This window comes from Malurus melanocephalus, unplaced genomic scaffold, assembly GCF_030028575.1.
Source record: "Malurus melanocephalus ecotype Western Australia unplaced genomic scaffold, MMel_1.1 scaffold_1065, whole genome shotgun sequence".
NCBI classification, from domain to species: Eukaryota; Metazoa; Chordata; class Aves; order Passeriformes; family Maluridae; genus Malurus; species Malurus melanocephalus.
In genome coordinates, this window is record NW_026624297.1 from 31,646 (window position 1) to 44,660 (window position 13,015).

Consider the following 13,015-nt stretch of genomic DNA (forward strand, 5'->3'; position numbering starts at 1 on the left):
AAAACAACACATCTGGTTTGTGGAGGAGTCCCTTCTATACTAGAAAACCCCTTGTGTTCTCACAAGAGCATGCTGTGCCACCCGCAGTAGCTATGTGTCAGTACTGGTTCCATTTCTCCACAGGAGCAATTTTCTGCAGCTCCTGGAGAACAGAGCCCTAATGGACATCCCTGCTCACCATGGTGTCCATCCTGCTGCACTCAGATCTAACCCCCAGATCATTCCCCAGACAGCAAAAGTGCTGCTCCAGGAGATCCAGGCAACCAGCAGAGATGGGAGATGAAAAAGGATGGGAGAATTTGCACAACCACAGGTGGTTGCAGCAGATTGTACTCCCTATGTCAGCTTGTCCTTTCTAAAAGCCAGTGAGCCATCACCWCATATTAAAGGGGAAAGCACAAACAAGCCATCATCAGTGCACTGGAAACCCAGAGGTGGGWTCTTCCAAGCAGGAAGCTGCCATGAAATGGTGCTCTTCTCCCCATAGGGTCAGGGTGACTACACTCCCCAGARCCCCCACACTCTCCCTGCTGGCAGTCATAAGTCCCTGAGTCTGACTCTTTCATCCTCCTGCAAGCACCGACAAGTCCCTGTGACTCTTTGTCCTCCTGCAAGCACCCACAAGAACTTGCCATGAAGTAGGCAAAGAGCATCCACCTGATCTGCTGGTCAGGCCAGGTGCCAGCAGTCCCCTGGGCTGGCTCAGGCACTCATGGAGCCTCAGGGGTTTTTAAGTCACAGCTCATGGAGAGGTGGGAGCAGGCTGAGGTCTGTATAGCCAGCATCAGCTGCTTCAGTAAGCCTAGAGAGAGGATACTCAGCACAGGGAACATTTCATGTGGCTTRTTGCAATCAGCCATGTCTGGAGAAGGCAGGTTCTGGACAGGCAGATTTGAGTGGCCCCACATCCCTCTCTGTACCACRTGCAGGCCCTGCTCCATGGATGGTACCTTTCCCATGCACCTACACAACTCMTGGCAGGTCAAAGAATCCCACTGTCCCTGTGTCTAGAGGTGCCCCAGTCCAGGATCCAATATTACACCCATTCAGCTCCTGCATTGGGCTGCATTCAGTGCCATAAACCTGTCTCTCTCCCCGACTCAGCCTCAAGGAACACTGTCAGGAAATCCACAACCTCACAACTGGAAAAGCTTCTCCTGGTGTTCTGGTCCTCTGGTCAATGGCTGGTTCTCCAAGCCTGCTCACCTCCTTGGCGGAAGATGCAGAGGGCATGAGCAGGTGAAGATGATGCTTGTGGGCTCAGTAACCTGTCCAGTGTTTGTTGCTAGCACAGCAATTGAAGAAGAGAACGTGTTGCACCATGACATGGGGGAGAACTGCAGCTGGTACAGTGAGGTCAGAGCTGCTGCCCTCCTCTGGCACCACCTGCCACTCTGGCATTACAGCACAGCCCCTCCRTGCCAGGCAAGCAGCTCAATGCCCTAGTGAAGTGCCAGCTCAATGCCCTAGTCAAGTTCCCAAGGCCAAATCAGGAAAGTAAAAAGTTCCTCTGGGTGGGAGAAGCTGCCTGGAGCGGAACTGCCTTCCTGCCCCTGTGTGTTCTGCTGGAATGGCTCACTGACACCAGCAACACAGAGCTCTCAACAGCCTCATACGTCCAGCATCTCCCCAGGACTCTGCTGTAATGTTCCTCACCCTACTCAAGTCTGCCTGTTGCTCCCAGCTCATAGAAAACACCACTTTCATCAGAAAACTGTTCCCTCTCAGGCATGGGAAGCCTTATGGACAGGCTGGAGAGCAAAGTTGTTTCCACAAGAGCTGTGGGATCTGTGTTCATACCGGCAGAGGTGCCAGCACAGACTCACTCAAGTCCACTTTCTCTGCATATGCTTGGAGCAAAGAAAATATGTCTGTTACCCAAGAYTGGAAGAAAAACTGCAAACAAGATTAGAAGTGGCAACATAGAGAGCAATTCTTTAATGAAAGCTTTTAGGACCACAAAATATACCTATGGTCACATGAGGCATTGGATTTTCACGAGTTTTATAAGTTTAGCTATTTAGTATATCTAGCAAGTACATCCAATAGGAGACTAGTTGTCCTGGTAACCCACCCTTGGACCTGCCCCACTGGAGACCTCCAGGGGTTCTTAACCCTATATTTTATTWTGTCTCCCAGGTGSTGGTGCAAAACAAGAKGTCCTTGCAGAAAGAAATTCCTTTCTTGAAAATAGGCTAAAAAGAATTTCATGAAGGTGGTGTAGTGTGTGAGAAAGGGTAACTTCTATGCTCAAGTGTAAGAAAGTGCTAGAAATTATACAGCTATATATTAAAAATCTACAAAGCTAAACATATATAAAAAGATCTAAAAATCTTTAGGCATCATGTCCTTTTCCGTCATGGCTCCYGGGAAGACAGAGCACTTGAGCAGCAGAGCTTTTCTTGGCATATTTTTTTCTCAACATATTTGGAAATTATGACATTTTTCTGAAAGGCYCTTGCAGAGACCAGCTGAATATGAGTTAGGGGCCACAGAGCAACCCAGTGAGTATGCCTGGCCCACCTCCCTCCTCTTTCTCTGCCCCAGCCACCTTCATCCTCTCTCACTGGTGTGCCCCAATCTCCAAACTCTGCAGAGGAACGGTGAGAGTTGATGGGGTGACACCCAGAAATTGCTGGGGTGCAGAAGAGGTCTTGGGGGAAACATAGAGCTGGAAAACTTACTGCCAGGGCCAAGGGAGCTTTCAGGAGGGTGGAGAGCAGGGGCACACCAGGATGAAGGATGGGAGTTCCCAYGTCCTCAGCAATCCTTTCTTACTACACTGATCCCACCAATCATGATTCTGGCCAGGTATCAAGGGAATGTCGAGGGATATACAGGCTGGAGGCTCTGTACTGTCTCCTGCTGCTGGGAACTTCCAACTCCAGCAGTKCAAACAACTCCAGRGTCAAACCCTGGGCTCAGAGCTGGRCAGSCAGCAAYACCTGMAAAAACACCCATCCCCTGTCCTGTACCCCACCAGCAGGTCCCGTCACAGCCTGAACAAACCCATGACCACTGGGAGCATCACAGCACTAAAGCAGCCCCATGCAAAATCTCCAAGCCCCTGTCTGCCCCACCCCAGGTCAAACTTGGCCCTGTTCTGCAGCTCCCCTGCATTGGGGGATACAAATGGGGAAAGAGCACTCAGGGGAATGGGTGACTCAGCAACAGTGAAATGACTCCCTCCTCTCCTCCCTGAAGATGACATTCCCTGCCAAAACAACCACTGAACCTTGGGAACGACAGGTGGATGTAGGTCTATTAAACAGGTWTAAAAACCACACAGCATTAATTTAGCAGAAGCAGGGGGAGGCTTGAGGACAAAGCACCCTGGAAGCATCCTTCCTGCAATTCAAAGATTGCCAGCTTGTCTAGTGCCTGGGTGGGGGGGAGGTGCACACCCATCTCTCTGTGAATCCCAGAGCACTCAGTGCAGATCAGAATGTCCAGGTTAATGGAGAGCTAAATAGGATCTGTAGGGACGAGACCACAGGGCTTGTGTGCATCTCTTGCCTCTCCTCTTTGCTGACCCCATGGCACAAGCTCCCCAGGAGRACAGAGGGGATAGGCAACACCCCACATGCTTATGGATCTTCAGGAGCTGGATGCCATGGGGAGCAGGGCAGAACTCTGCCTGTCCAGCAGGGAGGAAGCACCGAKACCTCAGGGCCATGGGTTTGATGTTACCTGAGGTAGATCAGTCACGAGCACGCCCTGTTTGCAGGCATGGCTCTGACCTCAATGACAGTGGCTCAGATCTGCTCCTCCCAGCTGGTCTCCCCTCGGCCCTGTGGTTTGCTGATGCCCATATTCAGTGTCTCCTCTGCACTCTTGCTAAGAATGCATATCAGCTGCATGGGCAGGAAGTGGAACAAGAACTGGGTCCCATGTGGCCATGTCAGACTTCAGGACAAGGAGAGCAGCCCAGCATGTCCCACAGCCACAGGGGAGATCCCAGTCTGTCCCAGTCTGCACAACAGCCATAATACACAAAGGTTCTGCACAGGACTCCAGTGGTAAATTKGTTGCCAGGAGCCTCCACCAAGCTCCACGTCTTCTTTGTGGTCAGCCATTCCCCTAGAGACTCTGGACAGTCAGGATGCAAAGAGTATCAAACTAAGGGCTGCAGCATGCTGCCCAGCGAGAAATTGTCATTGAAGCCAGAAAAGCATTATTTGGTCTGTGGAGAGGCAGTGGTTGTACTYACACAACACAGTCCTGCTCATCCCAGGCGAGAAAGCAGCATGTGKGGTTAACTGAAACACACAGAGCCAGCCTGCTGGTCCACCTTGAACCCAGGATCAGGACAGGGCACAGCACCCCTGAGCTGGGCTCAGGAGACCTGGCAGCAACCTCCAGCCCAGGCACCAGGGGTGACAGCCCCTCTCAGCAACAGGGGGAGTACAACCCATCAAAGGCACCTGTGATGCTGTAGTTAGTTAAATAGATGCTGTAGTTAGTTAAACAGATGCTATAATTAGTTAAACAGATGCTGTAGTTAGTTAAACTGCATCTGGGGAACTCAGTGCAACCTGCACTGCCCCACAGTAGCACTGTCTCTCTCACACTTTGTGTGTGCCTGACTGCTCCTGAGCAGAGTTGCCTCTCGTCACAACTTCCTCAGGGTRATTCCTCCAAACTGGCCCAGAGCTGCAGAGTTTCCCCTCATTCCTGCCCATACTGACTCTGGATCCAAAGCACTGTCACAGCTTCAGTCCCTTCCCAAATGACCCATAGGGTAAGAACTTACAGGATACTAGCTGCAAGCATTTCTTGTCAGCATTTCTTTATCTGTGCAGAGGATATCTCCTTATTCTGTGTGTGAGGTGAGACTTTCAACAAGACATTTATCCATTATAGTCATGCATATTCATKACATTGTACTTTCTAGCTAATATATAAACATGACTTTCCTAGAATTCATTTGYATGYRTSCACCTCCTACTGGAAKTYTTTTTATGGTGTTGGACCATCATCTAAAAGAGCCTTTGGTGGTTGTATTCATTGAACACTTCAATATTAAAGGTGACCCTTCTTTGAACTTTTCCTTCAGGCATGTGTTGTTGCTTCTTTGTTACATAACTTGCCAAAAAAACACCACTGTGGTCCTTTTTTATGTTTCTCCAGTGTTTCCAACCATGTTTATTATCCTGTGTGCATACCTTTATATCCTTTTAATTTTTCACCAGTTAGTCTCTAAGCTCTATTCAGCAACTTCAGGGGAACTGAAAATGTCTACCCTCTATGTTATKTATCAATGCCAGGCAGAAAGTGTTGGTTTCAGTGGCCCTAATCTGAGCCCAGGTCACCAAAGTATAATTGAAAGGGTAATACTGCATTCCATCTTACCCATTGCTTTTCTGGAACAGAGTCCCTGACCTCTCTGTGCCATACWGCTTGTTCCCTTTTCCCACAATCCTGGCAGGACAGAAATAGCAGCAAGGCCCTACCCCAACAGTGCTGCTGACAGCCAAGTGTGTGGCCTCATGGCACTGCCAAGGATGCTGCACTTCCCAAGAGTACAACAGAAATCCTGCAGCTTTTGGTGTTGGCAGACAGTTACTGCATAAGCAGCTGCTGTGCCATGAAGGGTTTGACCTCACCTMTTTTCTGCTCTAGCTGCAATGCTATTTTCAGCTGATCACAACAGCAGTAGAGCTGCTGTTTCTCCTCATCCTGCATGATCTGTATCTAAAAGACTCTGGAGCACTGTGAGCCACTCACATGGGAGCAGGAAGCTGCTTTCAGATGCTGCATTCCACTCCTCCTCAGCAGAAGTACCCCCAATTCCATCTTGAAGGTCACGCTGTACTGGCCTTCTTTTTTCCCTTGGTAGCTGAAGTAATTAAGAGGTCTACAAGTCATCAAAAGCTGATAGACCTTGACCCAGGAATATGAYCCTGAAACAGAGCCTGGGGGTTTGCATGGTAGGCCTCTAAGACACTGCTTGCTGCAAATACCTGGCTCTGGTGCTATCCCTCTTTTTGTTACGTAGTGACTTTTAATACGTAATTTTACAAATTATGGAACAAGCAGGGTAACACCCCTACAGCAGATTAATTCAAACAGAGCAGCAGATACCCAGATACCCAGATACCCAGAAGCAATGTGCACTACAGAACCAGAAGAAATGAGTACAAGTGATAGTGGCACACAGTCTGAATGTATGTGCCATATCTCCAGCCTCTGCAAATCTTGAGAGTGGAAAAGGATGAACAAGACCAAGTAAACTGGAAGAGAGGTCTGGAAACACCACAAACCCTCTGCTATACTTGGAAGACATCCTAGTCCCTGGGAAATGAATGCTCAGACGACTTCTGAAAGCCTTGCCACTTAGAAAAATGTCTGTCCTGGGCCACATATGATTGACAAAACACAAGGACACARGGCTTATAAAACCTGCCTCTATGGCTGAACAAAGTCCCCAAGGAGATGCATTGAGATCTCCAGTTGGCAGTGGCTGGTGTGGAGATCTAAGGACACAAATGAAAAATCTGGACATCTGCAGACTAACAGGGTATTTGGCAAAGAAATAGGTTTTTGTCTCTTTGGTACCCATCTTTATGCTTATTCCTTCTACTCTGTGTCCTGGGGTATAGCACTGTAATTTTTTCACTCTGAGTGATAACTGCATTTTATCATTCTGCAAGCCACTGCAGAAGAGTTGCAAAAGTTCTTAGATATACTTCTGCAGAGGAAGAGAAGGCTCCAGAGTCCATATCCCCACTCTCCAGCCCAGTCCTGCTCGCTGCACCCAACTTCAGATGAATACTCACACCTTGCTCGAGGACAAACTTCTCTGTAAACTTCTTAAGTTTTGCTCTTGTGTTTAAAAATTCCTGGGGAAAAAACTGAGAGAACAGAGATTAAAATGAGGGCATGTCCTAAAATTCTACTCTTARTACTGCCTCTGAAGGGTACAGACCKTGGWGTGAGACTGAAATGTTAATGGTTGATGACTCAAACAACTGGCCATTTRCAATAGCATTGGGTGCTTTGCTGCCAAARTGCAARAGAACAGCCCAGGGRCAGAGRGTGCACTAAGATGGGAAGYTGACTAAGGCAAATCAACATTTGTYTATCAAGAAGCTGGGTTTTGAGCCAGGTAAGGGAAGAGGCCAATAAGAAGCAGATYCTGGGGAGGTGGGAYAGGTTTGGTATCATGCCARTGTCTTCCCTTACAGAACTGGCTCAACTGTAAAAGCCCCCAYTCCTGCCCTTTCTGGGGGAGATATTGGGACATTCCCACATAGACCTGAAGATTTTCATCCCCTCWGATGGGGCATAGCTGGCTTAATATGCTAATGTGAGAGGCAGCTGTCATGTCTYAGTAGGGATCATAAGCCATCCAAGACCCCTGAAACGCCTCCTGACTAATTTCTAGGGTCTTCCATCATGATCCATAGGCATGATACACAATGTCACAACAGACAGTGTAAAACTGCCCCTCAGGGCAGTAYATATTTACCCACTGAACTTTGTGTTTTGTGAGCTCCCCCCATTCTCAATGGATCAAGACTGCAACCATCACTTTGACCAAAGGACATCTAAACTGYTAGATCCACTGATGATAATATCTTTCTATTTTTATCCTTTCTTTCTCTTTCTTTCTTTTTCTTTGCCTAACTTCTTTATCTCAAAAGACATTGTAAAACAGACTAAAAAAATTCCTGTGAATGTCTTAGTAAATGCCTTGTTTTGTCTTGATAAGTTAAAATTGGCTAAGTTTAAGTTTGCTAAATTGTGAAGTGCCTTACGTTGTCTGAATGGTGCTTTAAAATTTGCCAAGTACCTTATTCTACCTTAGTGTTTTAAGTTTTGTATGTAAAAGCTTGTTATTGAACCTCCTGATAATTTTTTCTTTGTTTTTCCCATACAGAGTGAATCACTCTTCCCCTAAACCCACTGGGCATAAAACTCTGCCTCTCCTGAGCTCCCACCTCAGAACACATTGTGCCTTCAGCAGGCAGTGTTTTTGCTTCATAGTTGAAAAAAATCTTTCTTATCATAGAATCCTAGAATTGTTTTGTTTGGGCATGACCTTAAATACCAAGTTGCTCCCAAGCCCTGTTTAACCTGCCCTTGAACACTTCCAGGGACTGGGCAGCCACAACTTCTCTGGGCAACCTGTGCCGGGGTCTCACCACCCTCCTAAGGGAGAATTTCTTCCTAATATCCGACCTAACCCTTCCCTCTGTGAGTTTGAAGCCATTGCCTTCTGCTGTCACTCCATGTCCTTGTCCAAAGTCCCTCTGCAGGTCTCTTGGAGTCCCTTCAGGTGCTAAGATCTCCCTGTAGCCTTCTCTTCTCCAGGCTAAACAACACAAAATTTTAAGCCTCTCCTCATAGGAGAGGTGTTCCATCACTTTATTTTAGAAAGATTTTAGAAAGATTTGGAGGCAGTTAAAGCCAAAGACAATCCTCAGCATTGTCTTCTTTGCATCCCAGATTTCTTCTTTACACAGGTTTATGAAAATGTCAGACTAAAGTGAGGAAACACACCCCAGAGATCCMCTTGTTTCCACCACCTCCAGGGCGTTCAGCAAGTTACAGAACAGGCCAAGCCAACAGCAGGTGCCCAGGTACAGCAAGTGAAGTCAACCCAGGTTCCCACTTATGGAGAGAAAAAGGTGCAAGCAGACCACCTTTGCTCTTAGCTGAATTGTGAGCTGCAGTGATTTTGTGGCAGGCCAACCCCTTTCTTGGTTTTGATCTCATTCACTTTTATAAGACATATTGAAGGGAAAAGGACACAGGGACTGAATCTGTAGTTCAGAGAGAACTTTTTGATGGCTCATGTCCCAGTGCCCGTTGCCATCCTAGCAGTCACCCTAATGGGAGCAGCTCATGTGACTTTAATGAACTCAGAGAGGGGTGGTAAGCAGGGCCCAGTGCTTTCATCTGACCAACAGAGTGCTGGAGCCATGGAGGTGCCATGAACGTTTGCTGGGCTTGACTTGTGCCGGGCTCACTGGTAATACACACTCAAAGATTCAACATTCACRGTACCTTCACTGAAGAATGGCAAATTGTCTGATAGACCTTCATATCTCATTGCTCAAAACCTTATTTTCTTCAAATCCCACTGGACTTCATCCATCAACTGCACCACTTCCACATGGCTTTGCAGCACTGCTTATACTCCACAGGCAGCTGGCATCTCAGCCTGCCTTAAGGACCTTCAGAAGTGAGCTCACATTCAGATTTTCAGCCCAAATTTATCTACCACTTCACCCAAAGCATCCTTTACCACAGCACCCTCCCCCATGACAACCAACCCTGGCTTTCRGTCAGTGAAATGACAATATGAAACAATGTGCTGTGCTGTGAAACACACTGATTATTTTCCATYTGTCTGTGGGTCGCTCCAACCCCAGCATCACCTCTCTTGGTATTGCAGCTACAATAAAAACAGCAACCTACAACAGCTTACATAASACCCATAGACCAACATAACAAATCACCTTCCAAAGTACATGTGTAACATGGTAAACCTCAGACTTCCCTGCATTTATTCTAAGAAGATAATTCAAAACACTTTTGATCCATCAAAATAAGTGTTCCCTGGAAGACAGCCTCTGAGGAATCTGCATGTCATGTGCAGGGTCACATCAGCACAAAAGGGCACTGTCACTATGGGTCTCTTTAAGGACTATGCCCCTCCCTAGCACAAGGGCTTYTGATATTTGAAGCAGAACAATTTCAGTTCAGAAACAGTAATTATTTCCAAAAGACTTACAAACAGCAAGATATTTTGAATGAAATTTGTATTGATTAAAAGAAAACCACCAAACAGTATAAACTGTTAAGAAAGCATTCCTTTATTTTATTTGGTACCAGGAATGTGCTGGGGGGTCTCCATTTCATAAGCATGCTCRCTCAAGCACTGTTCCCTCAGGTTTATATACATGGTAATAGTCAAAGAATTCCCCAAACCATGCCCAGAATCTGTCCCCCCTGGTATGTAATAGGTATGCAAGTTAAAATTTTTTGGATTTTTGGTCCTTTATGTTTTTGTGGAGCAAGATTGTCACCTACTGTCTGCTGTTTGGAACTGCAGCCCTTTGGTTTTGGGGTGTCRGGGTGTTTTATTTGATTCCATCATCTTCCTCCTCGTGTCTTCTTGAACTTCCATGCTTGCACATGTGCTGCCCAWTTATGCTGACTTGTTCATCTCTTATCTTGGTAACATGAGACATGCATTTAACTGCAATCAAGTGGAATCTAGGTTTCTTTTAACTGGACATGTTTTCACTAATTTAGTGCTCTAAAGGTCTTAGGTCATTGTAATCAAGCCAGAGCTTGCTCAGCTTCTCAGTCCCTTGTTATCARTGTTCTGCTATGAGCTAATTGTCTAAATAGCAATTAAAGCTATGAATGTAGGTTATATAGTAAAACTAAACCATAGACTGAAAGTTACAAAGTTTAAGCAAAATCAAGTAAGTAACGTTAAATTATAAAATTAAAGTTACAATTTGTAGGCAAAATACAAAAACAAGTAAAAACAAACTACCAAACTAGGCAAAAATACAAAATTCTCTGTTTAATTCCTTTTAGTATCTTCCACTCTTGTACTGTTGCTTATGACATGTGGCAATGGGAGCAGAAAATCATGTTTGCAGGTGAATAGGGCTGTGTTTACCCCAACAAGTACAGGCAGGTTCTGGTGGGACTGTCTAAGAGAATGCAGGGACCCCAGGACCCACTTTGAGCTATTGGGAAGAAATTTGGTTGCAAAAACTTAGCGGGATTTTTCCCAAGTTGTCATTGTCTTGGTTTAAGATACTTTACAGACATGGGCACTCTGAGATACGTAACCTCTCCTTACTTCAAAYCAAACCCTTTCCACCAACAAGGAACAAAATATGCGTAAATACAAATGAAAAAAAGTAACAATTTACTAACAAAGAGAAAGGCAACAGGTAAGAAAAAAGTAACAGTAAATAACTGCTAGACTAGTTAAAACTCACACACCCCACAGGAACAGAGAGACCCGAAATGCTGGAAGTTCTCATTCCAAAATGGTGCCCATCAGAGGTGGTRTTGTGGGTTAAGATTCTTCTCCTTTTGTTCCCTTTCTTTGGGAATTTTTCTTTCCCATTTGTTGCTGGGATACACTAATTGCTCAGGTCATCCTTTTAATGGCTGGGTGATTAGTGAAGACAATGCTATGTACCTATGCCCCACCCAAGTGATCTTGCTAAGCCCAGGAAGGTGTGTGGTTTGGTTTTTTTTTGTGTGGTGGGGTGGTGGGGTGGTGTAACTTCACTTGCTTGGCTGCTTCGCTGGGAGAAAGGAGTCTGCTCGCTGGCTGCTCCAGAGAAAGCTGGCCTGCCCTTTTTCTGCGAATACCAGCACCCCTGCTCATTGGGTTCCTGCTTGCCGCACTGTGATTTTCTCCCCTGTGCCTTGCCGGGGATTCCAGCTTCAGGGGTGAGCTCTGCTCCATCCTGTCTCGCAGCCGCGGGATTCTGCTCGTCTCTTTGCCATCCTGGGTTTCTTGCTGTGCAGAGGAGCACCGAGATCGGCGTTTCCACTGTGAGTTTTGCAGAGAAACTTTTCTCCACCCACCTCTGCCATTTTATGTCAATCATTGGCCACTGGGAGATCTGAACCAGCCGGGACCCGCCCCACAGCGCCCCCTGCAGCCGCTGGGGAATCATCGCACCCACCCTGCCCGGCCAGGAGCCAACAGCGCCCCTGCTGGCTGGGACTGGAACTGCACCAAAGGGGAGGCTGTGTCTCTGTGAGGCTGTCATTGGGTTTGGGACTGGGTTGGTTGTTGCTATCATTGTTGTTACTTGTTTCACCTTGTTATATATATTAGTAAAAACTGTTATTCCCTTTTACCCATATCCTTGCCTGAAAGCCCATGATTTTTTTTCAAAGCTGTAATAATTTGGAGGGAAGGGGCATCATATCCACCACTCCAAGGGGGGGTCCCTGCCTTCATTAAAAAACACCAGTCTTTCAAACCAAGACAGGTGGCCACACTACCGAAAGACAAAGGGAAGATGCCATCCCTCTCATCCCTTATAAGAAGATGCCCTCCAGGTGACCGTGTGACCCCAGGAACAAAGAGATTTTATGGAAGCAGTCTTTCCTGGGAAGGCAGGCGCTACAGAGCAGCTCTGCACTGCGGTTGTGAGGTGATGGGAGGGAAGAACTTGTCCAGTGTTGGCATGGGGTGCCCAACCCCAGGAGCTCACTCGCTGTTTTCTCTGCTGGCAGAATTTGTGAAGTTCAGTTTGAAACAGTTTTTACCTGTGAAATGGAGTCTTTATGTGCAGCTACAGTTGCAAACCCAAAGCTGCCACCAAAAAGAGAAACTGCTCCCCTAGTCTTGTCTTCTGGAGCTGGGGCTGATCAATCTGGGGTGGCTTGCCGGAGCAGGGCTGCTGTGGAATTCAACCCAAGGAGAAGGCTAACTCCAATGTCTCCAAGACAAGGGGGGGGAAAAGATGACGCAGTTGTGAAAAATGAGATTCACTTTCTTGTTAAAATTTAAAGGGTTTTAATAAATGACACTGGGGTACATAAAAGCAAAAGGATACRACATCGGGTGCTCGGCGACCTGCCAGAGGCACACCTGCTATTGACAGGAGACATCTTTAAATACATTTCGTATTGCATCAGCTTAATGYCTATTCATATGCATTTATGCATATTCAAACTTTTCCAGGAGCTGTTTAGCATGGATCTGCCTTTTCAGAGCACGAGCAGTGATGATTTTTAGGCCCCTGGGGTCGCATACGTGTGGCCCCTGTTCCGTAGTTTCAGCAGATGCTCTTTGTCGATAGAGAAGTGTCCATAGCAGGGCCCCTAATGGGTCCCAACACCTCTGGCCTGTCCATTGCAGATATGGTTGTCGGAAGGATGAGGGGTCAAATAAGCCAGGTTCCTTCGGATGTTCCACGAGCTCCCTTGACTAGAGACTTTTCCCCAAAGCCTCTGTTCCTTCCACTCCCACCCATTCCCTGTCAGAGTCTCTGGCAGCTGATAGTCCTGGGAC